We start from the raw sequence: 17,290 nt of genomic DNA, 5'->3' as shown, positions 1-17,290 counted from the left end.
AAACTTGATCTATTAGAGGATGCAGGAAGATGAACGATTTGGATCGTTGATATTATATTCAGAGTTTTACGGTTAATGAAAATATTGCTTGATGTTTATAAAGTTTCTACATACTATATGACATCGACTTAGTAAATATCGAAATGTGATATCAAAGATCTAAACCGTTTATCTTCTTACATCCGCCAGATGATCATGTTTTCAAAAAACAAAATTTTAAAAATGAAATTCTGTAAATTGGTCTTTCCTTCTTTATGTGAATTGGTAGCGGGGGTGCAGGCGGTTTTTGGTACTACTTGCGTTTGACGGCTGAAGTTGAAACGATAAGGCAGGATTGACGGAATGTGTAGAGAAGGCCTTGTTGCAGGTTAAGTGGAGACATATGCGAAAACTGTGGTGGACATTGTTGTGATTGGAAACCAACGCAAGCTAACCCACATAAAATATAAAAATGAAATGCAAGAACAAAATAGAAACGACACCAAAATTTAACGATGTTCTTCAACAGTCAGTGTAACTAAAGTACGTCTTCGGAGTAGTAAAAGCTCACCAATAATCCACTAGCAATCAAATGGGAGTCTTTACAAAGTGTTTGGCAATCTCACAACCTAAAGCCCTAATACACCCAATAGCTCTCACACACCAAAGAAACAAATGGAGAAGAAAATATAGTGATTAATTTTTTCTCTATACAAAGCTTAGAGCAAATAACTCCGCCGTGTAAGTTTATCTTACATTGCCGGTCCCAAGCCCGGATAAAGGAGGAGGGGGAGGGCGTCCTGTAGTCGACAGCCGGCACTCCATGATTACGTCGAATCCTTATGAAAATGAATCCAGAACGAAATCGCGCTAAAGCTAGGGCGTCACCCGTAAGTGGCGCGTTGTGTGACCCGAGCACAGTGATAAGTGAGCAAGGGTCGCTGTATCTCCATCGGCACCCGGATGCAGTGTTAAATGAGCAAGGGGGCTATAGAAACTTCTTTTCGAACGACTCCACTCAAAGTTGTTTGGGAGCATATGCTCCTATCAACTTTACACGGGACACACAAAAGAAGTACTTTGATCCTATTAGACGGGGAAGGGTGAAGAAGCTAGGACAGAAGGGTAGAGTTCAAGAGAGCAAAATGCGTTTAGGAACGTGGAATATAGGAACCTTGACGGGAAAATCTATGGAAGTAGTAGAAGTTATGGTGAGGAGAAGGATAAATATTATGTGCCTACAAAAAACTAAGTGGGTTGGTCGTAAGGCAAAGGATCTAGAAAACTCAGGGTTTAAAGTATGGTATTCGGGCACAAATAGAACGAGAAACGGTGTTGGCATCATCGTGGACAAGACCTTGACACAAGATGTTGTAGATGTCAAGAGGGTAGGAGATAGAATCATGGCAATCAAGATTGTAATAGGACAAGAACTTATCAATGTGATTAGTGCGTACGCGCCTCAAGTAGGGTTGGATACGAGTTCGAATGAGAAATTTTGGGAAGACCTTGGAGACTTGGTGCAAGGAATTGCTCAGACGGAGAAGTTATTTATAGGAGGAGATTTAAATGGACACGTGGGCAGGGAGACAGGCAACTATGGAGGTTTTCATGGTGGTCATGGTTTTGGGGATAGAAACGAGGATGGGGAAGTTATCTTGGATTTTGCAATGGCATATGATCTCTTCTTAGCCAACACCTTCTTTAAGAAGAGAGAAGAACATGTGATCACCTACAAGAGTGGGTCGTCAAAAACACAAATAGATTTTCTTCTAATGAGGAAAGGGGATCGTATAACTTGTAAGGATTGCAAAGTTATACCAGGAGAGAGCGTGGTTAATCAACATCGCTTGTTTGTGATGGATGTACATATCAAAAGAGTGAGAAAAAAGAACAAGACTTGGAAGTGCCCAAGGACTAGATGGTGGAATCTAAAAGAAGAAAAACAAGCCATCCCAGGATAGAACACAATGGCGTTCTAAGATTCATATAGCCGATCCCACTCAGTGACTTGGATTTTCCAAGTCTCCAACCGAGAAGTTTTCCTCACTCGGGAAATTAAGGGAACACTACCTCAACCTACATGCTCCACTCACAAAGCTTCAACATACAAGCTTCAACAAAAGAAAATTCAAAGAACTTAGCGAAGAAGGCTTTGGTGTATTTAACACAATACGTTGAAATGAAGGAAAGCTTATTTATTGATATCCCCGATAAGTTACAAATATGTACATATACTTGAGTCAAAATAAACAAACAAGAGGGAGCCTTCACAAAAGTTGCTTAGGAGAAGTCTCAGCAGTCGGTAGAGCCCCAGAAAGAGAAGGCACCGAAGGGGGATCATTCGGAGCCTCAGTACTGGACAGAACCCTAGAAGGAGGAGGCATCAGAGGTTGATCATTTGGAGCTTCATTACGCGGTACATCCCCAGAAGACGAAGGCAATAAATGCCTTTGGAACAAACCCACAATCTCTGATGATCAAGTAAAACCTGACCATCAGATTCCTTCATCTGGTCAAGCTTCCTCTTCATGTTTGTAGCATAGTCATGTGCGAGCCGGTGCAACTGTTTATTCTCATGTTTGAGCCCTCTAATCTCCTGTTTGAGACTCATCACTTCAGCCGCCAATGATTCAACTTGGCGGGTTCGAGCAAATAGGCGTTGGGCCATATTAGACACAGAACCTGCAGACTGAACACTGAGAGCCAGAGAATCCTTAACAGCCAACTCATCAGACCGTTTGGAAAGTAGTCTGTTATCTTTGGGAGTGAGAAGGTTCTTGGCCACTACCGCAGCGGTCATATCATTCTTCATCACGGAATCCCCAACGGTAAGAGGACCAGTAGGGGAGACGAAGGATGGGCGCCATATGTTGTCTGGAGAAGGCGGGGCTGCCTCTTCAACAAGGTTCAAGTCAAAACGACGGTTGGAGGGGCCAGACATTTTCAAAGGTGTTGAAGAGAGAAGAGGTCGGAAAAATCAAGATCTTAGAAGTGCAAGAATGGAGCTTCTACTGGTGGATATTCAAGTGTGCTTTGGAACTTAATGTCAGCCCCTATAAAAATCTGCACTCGACGAAGCTTCAAAAATCGAAGAGGCGTTTGCTTTCTCAAAAGCTGGGCTGCTCAGAGACCACGAGGGTCGATCTCAGAAATCGAAGAGGCGTTTGCTTTCTCAAAAGTTGGGCTGCTCAAAGACCACGAAGGCCGATCTCAGAAATCGAAGAGGCTTGCTTTCTCAAAAGCTGGGCTGCTCAGAGACCACGAGGGCCGATCTCAGAAATCGAAGAGGCGCCTACTTTTCCAGCCTTGTCAGCACTTGTCACACGCACACTCAGCTTTGCGGAAATTATGGGCATTATGTCGAAGATTTCTGGCGAAGTAGAAAGCACATGAATCGTACTGTTCAATCACCCACTTCCCACACGCAACAGTAGCTCATGGGTACCACAGATAACTTTGCCAAAGTTCTCTGACAAAGTTGAGACACGTGAAGCTTGCAGTTCCCACTACATCGCTCTGACCAAGAAGGGTAAAAGAATAGCAAAGAAACAACACTAACAAAGTTTAGACACATAAATTTTGAAGGTCTAGCTACCATATTATTACCCACAAGGGTAAAGGAAGAGTACCACTGCTGGATAATTGGAAAGTCCCGGTGTGTCAACCTCTGTGCTTCGTGGCAAGGTAGACTAGCAAACATGCCCAACCTTTACTCACATTCGAGAAAACACTCCCAACAAGATTGCTTGCTCCAAAATCGAAGAGGCACCGCCCTCCGAATCTCGAGAGCCAGACTCCCAACATGATTACTTTCTCAAAAATCGAAGAGAGGGTAAAAGAACAGTACCACTGCTGGATAATTGGAAAGTCCCTGTGTGTCAACCTCTGTGCTTCGTAGCAAGGTAGACTAGCAAACATGCCCAACCTTTACTCACATTCGAGAAAACACTCCCAACAAGATTGCTTGCTCCAAAATCGAAGAGGCACCGCCCTCCGAATCTAGAGAGCCAGACTCCCAACATGATTACTTTCTCAAAAATCGAAGAGATGGTAAAGGAACAGTACCACTGCTGGATAATTGGAAAGTCCCTGTGTGTCAACCTCTGTGCTTTGTGGCAAGGTAGACTAGCAAACATGCCCAACCTTTACTCACATTCGATAAAACACTCCCAACAAGATTGCTTGCTCCAAAATCAAAGAGGCACCGCCCTCCGAATCTTGAGAGCCAGACTCCCAACATGATTACTTTCTCAAAAATCGAAGAGACACCGCTCTCCGAATCTCGAGAGCCAGACTCCCAGCAAGATTGCTTTCTCAAAAATCGAAGAGGCATCGTTCTCCGAATCTCGAGAGCCAGATCCCCGACATGATTGCTTGTTCAAAAACCGAAGAGGCACCACTTTCCCAACTTCAAGAGCTGGATCTCCTTGGATAAAGCTTGTCTGTAATCTTCACATGCAACATCAGCTTTCCAGATACCACAGACCACTTTTTCAAAGTGCTTTGACAGAGTTAAAACATGTGAAGTTGGCAGCTCCCACTACCGTGCTATGACCAAGCAGGGTAAATGAATAGCATTATTACTTGATGTTAGGGAGACTCCTATATATGTCGACCTCCATCCCCAACGGACAGGCAGACCTGCAAAAATGCTCAACCCTTCCTCTTATCTGAGAAGGCACTCCCAACGAAGCCTTTCGAAATATTCAGCTTTCTTTCCCCCCGATAACACCTCTGTAAACAAGCTATACTAGAGCAAGAATATCTCATATCATCAGGGTTAAAAGCAAGAGTATCCCATATCATGCTTTTTCCCTGTCTTTTCCTTTGGCCTTGTTCTTACCTGCAAGACAAGGAGAAAGAGAGCAATCAGTCAGCACTTGGAATCAAGTTTCCAACCAGGAACTGACTGCCTGAAACCCCTTACCTGATTACTTACCTGGCATTGCTCTCGAGTACTCATCTTCAACATCTTATGCTTCCAGGGAAGATACCGCATCTGCCTGAGGAACAGATAGGGCAAGTGAGAAGGATACAAGGAAGCATGTGGAGACAAGCATAACAGCACACGTGCCGATACATCCACTACTCTGTCAAAAGCAAAAGTATCCCATATCAGCAGGGTCGAACGTACTCTAGATTTGATGGACTTGTTTTGACCCTCAAATTCTTCAGTCAGCCTTATACTCTGGAGGAAACCAGAAAACCCTCTAGCCCAGTTCAAGAATAAGCCTGTGGAAAGTTACTTCTTCAAAAGCAAAAGTATCCCATATCATCTCTTCTCATTTTTCTTCTCTTTATCCTTCATGCTGCCTGCAAGATAGGGAAAATGTGAACAATCAGCCGGAGCTCTGATTGCTTACCTTGTCTGTCACCTCTTTCAGCAGATCCCCTAGCTCGGCAACTTAGGGGACTCCTACTACATGGTTTGTATCGTGCTTGACCAAGCCTGAAACTACAAGTAAGCTTCAATTGAAATTGATACATTACCTTGTGCATCTCCACCAGTTACAGATACCACCCCTGGATGGAGGAAGAGTACTTCCAGAGAAGATGCCACATCTACCTATGAGACAGATAAGGCAAGTCAAGACGATACTACACTCCGGTACTTAGAAGTTTCGTGGTTACGAGTCATTCTCCCACAATATTTCCTAATGTCATTTGTACTAAATCATTCACTTGTACTCACTAAAGGAGAGCTTGAACCTATGTACTTGTGTAAACCCTTCACAATTAATGAGAACTCCTCTATTCCGTGGACGTAGCCAATCTGGGTGAACCACGTACATCTTGTGTTTGCTTTCCTATCTCTATCCATTTATATACTTATCCACACTAATGACCGGAGCAATCTAGCGAAGATCACAAAAAGTGACCGTTTTCGCTACCTAGGATATATCTTGCAAGAGAACGGAGACTTAGATGGAAATCTCAACCATAGAATACAAGCTGGATGGATGAAGTGTAAGAGTGCATCCGGCGTGTTGTGTGACCATCGTAGGCCACTGAAGCTCAAGGGAAAATTTTATAGGACAGCAATAAGGCTGCGATGTTGTATGGCACAGAATGTTGGGCGGTGAAGCATCAACACGTACACAAAATGGGTGTAGCGGAGATGAGGATGCTTCGTGGGATGTATGGGCACACGAGAAAGGATAATATTGGGAATGAAGATATCCGAGGTAAAGTAGGAGTAGCCAAAATTGAAGGAAATATGAGAGAAAATCAGTTCCGGTGGTTTGGACATGTGCAAAGAAGGCCTACTGACGCTCCGGTTCGAAAATGTGACTACGGGACAGAGGTTCAGGGCCGAAGGGGTAGAGGAAGACCTAGGAAAACTTTGGAAGAGACCCTAGGAAAAGACTTGAGTACTTGGATCTAACGGAGGACATGACACAAAACCGAGCGCAATGGCGTTCTAGGATTCATATAGCCGACCCCACTTAGTGGGAAAAGGCTTTGTTGTTGTTGTTGTTGTTGTTGACAAAGCTTAGAGCAAATACAGCGAATACAACTTTAATGGGTGAGTGCTAACCAAAAGAGAAGGCAGCACCTTTCTTCCTCTCTTCAAATGGGGCTATTGGCTATTCTTTCTACAGGGCATCGGCTTCCCCTTCTTTTCTTCTCTCAACTGCTGCTACTCTAAACAAAAGGCATGCTACTACCTTTTTAAAAATAAAGAGATGTGTTATCAATACACCTATTTTTACTTCATACACACCCTCTTCATGCACATAATCAAGAATTCCCTTCATCCATACTGTAGTACCAAACTTCACCCGATAAGAAAGACCCCGGAGAGCTGTGCAAGGAATATATTTAGCCCAAACAAAATCCATCTGCTCTTTTTGGTTCGCTCACACCGTAAATTCGTGTGGAAGATTTCTTTCCTAGCCCTTCCATTCCAAAAAGCTTCGTAGTTGAAGATCTCTCCAAATATATCCTTTCCTAATTCGTTCATAGCAAAATCTGGGGATAAGGTATAAATATTAACTAAAACTTAATTTTGAATTTAAAAACTAAACTTCGAAATAGCAAGTCGATAAAATCAAGAGAACGTTTAGCAAAAAAGGAGACTTGGACTTCATGATTAAAACTGCCGATTATCTTTAGAGATATTAGAAAAAATAATTGAATATTCTGACCTTGAACAGCACCAGACGAGCCCTAGCAGTGGCCTGGGTGCAACTCCATTATTGTACAAGACATGAGAAAAACAAAAGCGAGACTCGTGATATATATAACGGGTTATGGGTAGTGCTATCTAGTAGAAATTTTTTATTGTGACTGAAACACGAGTAGTATATTATGTATTTTTATATAAGCAGTGAGAAATTTTATTTTTTAAGTTATTAACTTTTTAACACACATATCTCATCATTTGTATAGTGACACGTGGTGTACCACTCTGTATTCCGGTCACATTCGCTCGCTATCTACACATTAATTTTTTATTTTTCACTTTTTTTGTTAATTTTTGTTTTTTAATTTTTTTTTAAATATTAAATTTGAGGTAGAAATTTAAAGAACCTGTGAGGTAAAAATGAATATATGAGTGACACTATCGTATACAATGTCACATCCCAGCTCGGGCCCCTACCACATCCCGAGTTATGTTTTTGTATACTTCCATTCCTACTGAGTCTCCATTACATTCCCCTTCTGCTCCAATGTCTTCCCCTTTATCACCAACCACATCTCCTTTCCTTGATACACAGAGGTATACTCAGTCCATTATTGGTGCAGTTTCAAACACTAATCACATCCCCGTGGCACTTGATCATAGTCTTGATACACTGCAAGTGGTTCATTCCATACCACCATTGAATATACATCATATGCAGACTAGAAGTAAGAGTGGTATCAGCAAGAAGAAGGTTTTTTTGTCTACACTTGCTACTTCCATGGATGCTGACTTGTCTATGTGTGAACCCAAAACATATAAATCTGCTCTCAAGAGTTCTGTGTGGTTTCAAGCAATGAAGGAGGAGATAAGTGCTTTGCATACTCAAGGAACATGGAGTTTAGTTCCTTTACCAGAAAACAAGAATTTAGTAGGATGTAAATGGATTTGCAAACTCAAGAGACATTCAGATGGTTCAATAGCAAGACATAAAGCTAGATTGGTTGCCAAGGGATTTAGTCAAGAACCTGGTCTAGATTACAGTGAGACCTTTAGTCTAGTTGTTAAACCCACCACAGTGAGGGTTGTTTTAGCACTTGTTGCTCACTTTAATTGGTCACTCAGGCAACTAAATGTCAAGAATGCGTTTCTCCATGGAACCTTACAAGAAGAGGTGTATATGGCTCAACCACCTGGCTTTGAGGATCCCCAGAATCCAACTTTGGAATGTCGATTGCATAAATCTCTTTATGGATTAAAACAAGCCCCGAGGGCATGGAATGACAGGTTTACTTCCTTTTTGCCTAAGTTGGGATTCCATAACACCTATTATGATTCCTCATTATTTGTGAAAACTGTTGGTGAAAATATTGTGATATTGTTGTTATATGTCGATGACATTATCATCACAGGCAGTGAAACCACTGAGATCTAGTAGGTCATCAGTGATTTAAGTTCTAAATTTGACATCAAAGACTTAGGTCATCTTCACTACTTTCTGGGTATTCAGATTTCCAAGACTGCCAATGGTTTATTTCTGTCACAACAGAAATATGTACAGGATTTACTTGTCAAAACAGAAATGCTTGACTCCAAAGCTTGTGAAACACCATGTTTGCCTTATAATAGATTACTCAATGATGATGGTGAAACTTATTCTAATCCTACTTTATATAGGAGTGTGGTGGGTGCCCTACAATATCTAACATTTACAAGACCTAACATAACTTTCTCTGTGCATCAAGTCTGTTAGTTTATGCAAAATCCCATGGTCTCTCATTTCATTGCAGTTAAAAGGATTTTGAGGATTTGAAAGGCACTATGACTCTTGGCATTACCTACTCTAAAAGGGACTTGGCACTACATGCTTTTAGTGATGTCGATTGGGCTGGAAATCTCAATGATCGGCGATCTACAACAAGCTCAGTTGTGTTCTTAGGGAATAACCCTATCTCATGGTCCTCTAAGAAACAGCAGACAGTATCAAGATCTTCCACTGGAGCAGAGTATCATGCTTTATCTTCCACTGCAGCAGAACTTGATTGGATTCAACAAATCCTTGCATTTCTGCATTTTACGATACCTATAACTCATGTGTTATTTTGTGACAACCTTTTTGCTATAGCATTGTCTTTCAACCCAGTACAACATCAATGGACAAAACACATTGAAATTGATGTGCATTTTGTTCGTGAGCGAGTTTCCAAGAACAAGCTTTTGGTGCAGTTTGTGTCCTCAAAAGAGCAATTTGCTGACATATTAACCAAAGGCCTCAGCTCCCCATTGTTTCATTTTCATTGTAACAATCTCATGTTAGGATCATCCAAACATGAGATTGAGGAAGGATGATAAACATATATTGTGTGGCTGAGATACTGCCACTTGTATTCAGATTAGAGAGTTAGTTAATCAGTTTGTTAGGAATATTGAAAAGTGTATAAATATTGTTGTATGAGATTGCCTAGCTGTGAAGAAAATCAATATACCGAAAGTTTTTGTTTTCTACTTCTCTCTATATAATTTCTCGAATCTCTTCTTTCTCTCACTACATTTTCTGTAGGTTAACAGACTCCACCGTAGCACGATTTTGTTTCTAGGAACTCACGCGAGAACTTCCCAGTGGGTCACCCATCATAGAATTGCTCTTGAGCGAACTCACTTAATTTCGAAGTTCCTACGGAACCCGAAGCTAGTGAGCTCACAAAAGGCCTCGTGCTAGGAAGAGATGCGCATGTATATATAAGGCTTACATGATCCACTTCCTTGGAAGATGTGGGATGTTACAATCCACCCCCTTAGGGGCCCGACGTCCTCGTCGGCACACTTCCGGCCAGGGATTGGCTCTGATACCAAATTGTCACAGCTCGATTAGGAGTCCTAGTGGACATTTTGGGTCTGAATGTGTCATACAATATATCAAGGTAAATAAGAGAGAACCATCGGGTTTATGAAGAAGACAAGGTGGGACGGAAATTGATATTGCTTTTACTTTTCTACAAAATTATGGTGTGGTAAATGATAATCATGTTATTTCCTATATTAGCAATGGGATCGTATTCACAGTCATATAATGTCTTGATCAAAAGGTGTAATGCTAAGTGTAAGTTTTTTGTTTTTCACGTGATAACATATTATTAAATCGTGACGCCATTGTGACGATTATCATGTTTCATATAAATTGATTTGGCTCTTTAGAGCAAATTATATTTACTTGATGCCATCCTAGCAATGATACAAAAGTTACATAGTCGTATTATAAAAGTCATTCTTTTTGAACAAATATAAAAGTCATTCTTAGCAAATAAAAAAAGTAGAAGTAATATGAAATGGGTGGATATATAGTCACTGTAGCGTTTTGATACAATACAACAACAACAACAAAAAAAAATCATTTTCTCATTAAGTGGGGTCGGCTATATGAATCCTAAAACGTCATTACGTTTGGTTCTGTGTCACGTCTTTAGTTAGATCCAAGTACGCCTTTTCATAGAGTCTTTTCCAAAGTCCTTCTAGGTCTTCCTCAACCTCTTCGGCCCTGAACCTCTGTCCCGTAATCGCATCTTTTAACTGGAGCGTTAGTAGGCCTTCGTTTCACATATCCAAACCACCGTAACCGATTGTCTCTCATCTTTCCTTCAACTTCGGCTACTCCTACTTTACCTTGGATATCATTATTCTTAATCTTATCATTTTTTGTGTGCCCACACATCCAACGAAGCATTCACATCTCCGCTACACCCATTTTGTGTACGTGTTGATGCTTCACCACCCAACATTTTGTGCCATAAAGCATTCTCGGCCTATAAAAAACTTCCTTAAGCTTCAGTGGCATACGACGGCCACACAACACGCCGAATGCACTCTTCCTCTTTATCCATCCAGCTTGTATTCTATGGTTGAGGCCTCCATCCAACTCTCTGTTCTTCTGCAAGATAGATCCTAGGTAGCGAAAGCGATCACTCTTTTGTACTTCCTAATCTTCAATCCTCACCTCTAACTCATTTGAGCTTCCATTTACACTGAACTTGCACTCCATATACTTTGTCTTTGACCTACTTAGGTGAAGACCTTTAAATTCCAATAATATAATATTATGTGACACTTAATAATACGATCTAGTGATATTCTGTTCACTTGTAAGTGAGATGTCTTAGGTTTGATTCTTGCCAAAAGCGAATTTGGACGATATTATTATTAACCCATTGTGAGGCTAAGCCTACTTCCTCACCTTCGTGTAAATGTTATCGTTTGTTAAAAGCAAAATATCATGCATAAATTCATTTCATATAATATAGCGTTATTAAATCGGAACTTCACACGATATTTAACCCGTTTCGCATTTTAGAGAAGCAAGCGTATTTAAGGAAGACTGACTTTCTTAGTTCTCTAAATTTCTTAATATCTCGAGTACTCCAACTATTAATCTTTATTTAAAAAATATTTAAAATCAAGATTTTACAGTTAAAAACACCGAAAGTACATATACTCGGGGCACCTAGGAATTTTCATTTGAAATGACATCTTTTTCTTTCGAATCAAATACTTTGAAATGACATCTCAACTGTGCATATACATGAGTATTTGCATGGTTTTGTGTTTGGAATTTGGACTGTTTTCTAATCATGGTGTAGACAATCATTGCTTTATCTGAGAAAGTCTTGCAAACGAAATCTCTCGTCGTAAATTTGAAATCTTTGCATGGAGATTCTTCCTATTCACTTTTGGCGTTGCTCGACTTAATTCAAGGGTGATGTTATTTTTATTTTTTTTATTTATCTATAACTTTACGCCTTTACTTTACGGTTTCTGCCACGACTTCGACTCAACGAGGATGACTACCCATTTCTTTCTGGACTTGGATTCTCTGCCTTCCCAATTCGGTGTCTTTCCTGTGCCCTCCTGTTTGTGTGGTCACGGTTAAGCCACGTCAATATTTTATATTACTATTTTTTTTGTCTTATTATTTTTATAAAAAACAATATAAAATGTTAGCATGGATTAACCGTGACCACACAAAACAGGAGGGCACGATGAGGGCACCGAAATGGGAGGGCAGAGAATCCAAGTCCTTTCTTTCTACTATGGCTTCGACTCCTGTGGTACAAAATGACTTGGTTTTTGTAACCGTGGTATCTCCATCTGGAGAGGAGATCTTCATCGGATTTTTTTTATGAGAATTTTGAGGTTTTTTCAATTATATTCGTTTATAATGCAACGTACGGTTGGTTTTCATAAGACATTTTTTATATTTAAATTTTAAATAAAAAAATTATAATTTCTGATTACACAATATACATAAATAAATATGATTTGAAGATCTTCAGAATCTTCAGAAAAAAAAATCTGGCAAAGATCCTCACTGCTCCACCTTTGCTGCCCGCTGTTTCTGATGGCTACCCAGAGTTGGCACTATCACCCACGTTGCCCTCTGCGCAACCCGTGCCTCCTGCTGATGGGACTACCAGAGACTGATGAGAAAAGCTCCATCGCTGCAGGGCTGTTATCTTGGTGTAAGGCTCCTTGCTGGAACATGTGACCAACCAAGTTTGTGCTGAAGCAATTAGGTGCGCCGCGTAGGTTGGATGAATCGAGTGAGAGTTTACGGAAATGACCCTATATTAGTTTGGTAACTTTGTAAAAGAGTCCGTGAGGAGTATTAATGACATTATCTTTTAAATTTAATTAAATAGGATTTGACTCTATAGAAACAGAAAATTTTTAATGTATTAAAAATACAATCCGATACACTAAATTTATAATATACAAAATAATTAATTAAATATTAAAAAATTAATATATGAGTAACTCATATAGAAATAAATGAGAGACAATCATCGAGTTTAGGAAGAAGTCAAGGTGGGAGGGAAATTGATGTTACTTTTTTGTCAGTGCATTTCCTTTTCTAGGATTTGGATTCCATCCTATTCAAATTGAGGAGATTTTATAGATTCTCATATTTTAGTTATTTATTGTGTATCGTCAAGTCAGAAATTATTTATTTATTTATTTAAAATTAAATACAAATAGTACCTGATAAAAACTAATTACACATAAACAATTAAATGTGAAAATCTTAGAGAATCTTCTTCCACTTTTCGATGTACCGTGTGGTAAATAAAAATCTTGTTACTTCCTACAAAAAGGTCGCAAGCCACGTATTCTATAGTCGCGATGGGATCGCATTCACAGTCACATGATTTCCCTGTCTAAAAGTGTGATGTGAAGTGTCTGTTTTTGGTTTTTCACTTAATATCATATTATTTAATTATGACGTTATTACGATGATTATCATGTTTCGTATAAGTTGATCTGACTATTTAGAGCAAATTATATTCACTTAACACCACCCCGTCAATGATACAAAAGTTATGCAATCGTAATATAAAAGTCATTATTAGCAAATTAAAAAAGAAGAAGTTACATGGAATGGGTGAATATTACTGTATAGTGTTTTAATCTAATAATATAATATCACGTATAAATTTTTCGTATAGTATTGCATTATTAGATCGGAACTTCACACGACATTTAATCCGTTTCACATAAATTGCTTTAGAGAAGAAAGTGTGTTTAAGGAAGAGGGACTTTCTTAAGTGCTCTAGATACTTTGAGTATTTCAACTATTAAATCTTTGTTTGAAAAATATAAAAACAACGAGAATAGTAGTACACGGAGCACCTAAGAAATTTTGTTTAAATTGACATTTTTTTATTATGTCAAATACTTTGAATTGACATCTCAGCCGTGCAGATGCATTAGTATTTGCATGGTTTTGACATTTTTTTTATTATGTCAAATACTTTGAATTGACATCTCGACCATGAACGAGACTTGGCTGCTGAAGATTCAGCAACACCTTCTGCTGCTAACCAATCACAGATGGACATGTTGTTAAGTTGGAATCAACCGTGATTGGTTGACAGCAGGAGGTGGTGCTGAATCTTTCAGCAGCCAAGTCTTTTCCCAGATGCATTAGTATTTGCATGGTTTTGTGTTTGGACTTTGGACCGTTTTCTCAGGCATGGTTGCTGCGTATCTGAGAAAGCCTTCCAAACCGAAATCTCTCCTGATAAATTTGAAATCTTTACATGGAGATTCTTTCCATTCAAAAGTGGTTTTATTTTTATTTCATGTTTTATTTTTATGTATATTCTTCCTATTCTTATTTATTTTTGTTGGAAAATAACAACGAAAGATCTATTTATTTAGGTTTATTTGTCTGTGTGGATTGAGAAAAATGATTCGGGTGATATTACTTTGTTTGTCAAGTTCATAGTTTTAAATGTTATGGCAGACACTATAGAAGCACCACAAAATCACAAAACTGAACTAATTAGTTCTAGATTTCATCTTACAATCTTTTGCACATCATAACCAAAACCACAAATCCGTATATAGTCTTAGCAACAACTTGTTGATAAATGATAAGCATACATAGAACAAAAAGGGACTCTTGATGATTTACAAATTATAGTGAGTATCGATCGTATGTATACCTTCTACTCGAACTAAGTTTGGAATTTTTGAATTGAATTCTAATGAGGAGTGGATTGAGGAAATCGACTTGGGTGATATTGCTTTGTTTGTGGAGGATAACGATTCAATATATATCCGTGGTGGCTTCAATGCATTCAGGATGCAAGTCAAACTGCCTATGCTAAATTAATGACCATGAATGTATACATTGTTGGCATACATTTTACGATTTGCATCGTAGGAAAGGAAATGCAATGCGCTCGATTTGAATCCCCTCACTGCGTTGTACGTTCCAACCAAATGGTGCAACAGTATACTACCAAGCATTAGAAACGAAAATGTTGATTTATCAAAATGTCATCCGCCTATTGCTTCATGTAACTAGAAACGAAAACGTATGCAGCTATGCACATGTGCACACCAGTAAGAATCTGTGCGCGCGCACATGTCTAGTTTTATGAACCTGATGAGGATGATTATACTAAGGTGACAAGAAAAGAGAGGCCGTGAACCTGATGAGGTGTCCGCATCGTTTTGCATGCCAGAAGTCCCTCTCTTTTTGCTTTCACCGAGCCTGCGTCATTTTGGCATGCACGGAGCCAACCTCATTTTCTGTGCAAAGGGCTGGCCTCGATTTGTGCGACGTATCCCTTTTCGTTTCCTGTGCTCGGAACTCACTTCGTTTTGCGTTCCAGAAGCCCGCACCATTTTCTGTGAGCAGAGCCCGCCTTGTTTTGCATGTCATGATTCATCTCATTTTGTGTGAGCTAAGTATGCCTCGTTTTGTGTGCGTTGAGCCCGCCTAACACCCATGTTTTTTTACAAAAATTCAATTTTTTTATTTTTGTAAAATATTTTTCGTGAGCATTAAGTTAAACTTTTTAAGGAATTTGGAAATAGTTTTACGGTTTATTGAGCAGCAAATATATATTTAGTAGAATATTTGAGCCCAAAACTAAAAAAGTAAGTGAAAAACATAGTAGTGAGGCCCAAAACATTGTCAAATGAGGTTCTACACTCAAGAATCTCAACGGAAAGTATCACCTTAATTTTCAAAACTTCAGAGTGAGAAGGTGACTATAAATATAGATCGAACGGTGATTTATGTACGAATTTGCAAAACCGACTGAAAACCGTGAGCAATAAGAAAATCTTTATAATGTATTTGGAAGCGGATTTACGATTTATTGAGCAATAAGTGTCTATTTAGTAGAATATTTAAGCTGAAAAGTAAAAAAAATAAGTGAAAAATATAGAGATGTTAAAATGTACATGCTAAAATTTTGTCTTGTTAAATAGTCTTTCACCTTCTTTTGATTGACAAAGAAGAATCTATTAATATGTAATTTAGATTCAGATAAAAGAAAAATTAACAAAAAAAAAAAGGTTCAAATATCGTAAAATTTAGGTTACAAATCGTTGATTACAAGTGTTTAAATATGAGATAATAGATTTTGCACAGAAAAATATATTTTGAAGTACATGAATATGATAGTTTGTTGTTGTGGTAAGAAAAATAAAAGAAAACTAACAAAAATTATTCAAATGCTTAGGGGTGCCAGAAAGTCACGCATGACTTCCTGGCACCGTAAGAATTTGAATCATTTTTGTACATTTTTCTTTTATTTCTCTTACCACTACAACAAACTACCATATTCATATTCTTCCAAATATATTTTTCCGTTTGTGGAGTCCTGACTCGTTTTTCGAGCATGATAGGATTTTTAACGTCTATGCAAATAGGGTCAAAATCACATGAAATACTTGCAAGAATACAAGGATATTGTAGTATAGATGCTCATGCAAGGTCATTTTCCTCAATGACTATTTGGATAATTTATGTAGAAACAATTCCTAATCAAATACTTAGAATTAAAACTTGAGAAAATAGAGTTTGAGATTGAGTAAATTAAAAACGAATTTCAATTAAAAACTAATATAATCGAAGAAATGATTTTTAAATACCAATTTATAAAGGCACTACGGTTCCACCATCACCTAGCAATCCTATGAATTTCTACCAATTACTTACGATTTACACATGCCACTTCGAAGGTTAGGTTTTCCTAATACATATTCTCCTCGTGATATTCAAGCAAGAACGTATATCTAACATGCAATTCGTCTGTGATATTCAGATCAAATGTGAACATGCAAGACTCATTAAGATTTATGAAAACCTTTCGAAGAACCATACAACCCCTAAGAACGTGATATTCGCCTTAGATGAAATTACAATTATCAATCACAAGAAGCAATACTCAATCCTCCGGTGATATTCCGACCGAATTGCATCCAATTACTTGTCTAAACATTATAATGGTGGCCAATCATCAAGATAATTAGATAGTTTAAAACAGTGATCAATAATTCAAAGTGTGCATGCAATCAATCATAAGCAATTAAATAAAAATTACATATTCATGCTAAGGCTCAAGGTTTCGCCCTAGCAACAGGAATTAGCTATGCATATATTCATAATTGAAATCATAGAAAATATTATTAAAAATAAAAGGAATGAAAGCACCTTGAAGTAGAAAATCTCCAAGAACCCTAGCCAAGTTCTTTGTCTCTGAAGTTGAATAATAATAAGCGTAGTGAAAAATTGTAGACGGCCAAAGCAATATATTTGCTTAGCCCCCACAAACCCTAAGACATAGGTTTCTTATTCCAACTAGGAAACTAAGAAAAATAATAAAATATCTT

The 17,290-nt window shown here is 38.6% G+C and overlaps 2 long non-coding RNA genes across 3 annotated transcripts in view; one reads left to right on the top strand and one right to left on the bottom strand.

Annotated features, from left to right (window-relative positions):
* Nucleotides 1–6,239, top strand: part of LOC126628953 (uncharacterized) — a 38,250-nt gene extending 32,011 nt beyond the window's left edge. For both annotated transcript variants that reach the window (XR_007625637.1, XR_007625636.1), the window contains exon 2: nucleotides 4,841–6,239. This is a non-coding gene — a long non-coding RNA (uncharacterized LOC126628953). The remainder of the gene's footprint in view (nucleotides 1–4,840) is intronic.
* On the bottom strand, nucleotides 656–6,672 carry LOC126628952 (uncharacterized). Its single transcript, XR_007625635.1, has 2 exons — nucleotides 6,489–6,672; nucleotides 656–711 (listed from the first exon to the last, which is right to left on the bottom strand). It is a non-coding gene; the product is annotated as an uncharacterized LOC126628952 (long non-coding RNA).
* Nucleotides 6,673–17,290: the final 10,618 nt, after the last annotated feature.

This window comes from Malus sylvestris, chromosome 7 (assembly GCF_916048215.2).
Source record: "Malus sylvestris chromosome 7, drMalSylv7.2, whole genome shotgun sequence".
Lineage (NCBI taxonomy): Eukaryota > Viridiplantae > Streptophyta > Magnoliopsida > Rosales > Rosaceae > Malus > Malus sylvestris.
This window is presented reverse-complemented; position numbering and strand designations above follow the sequence as displayed.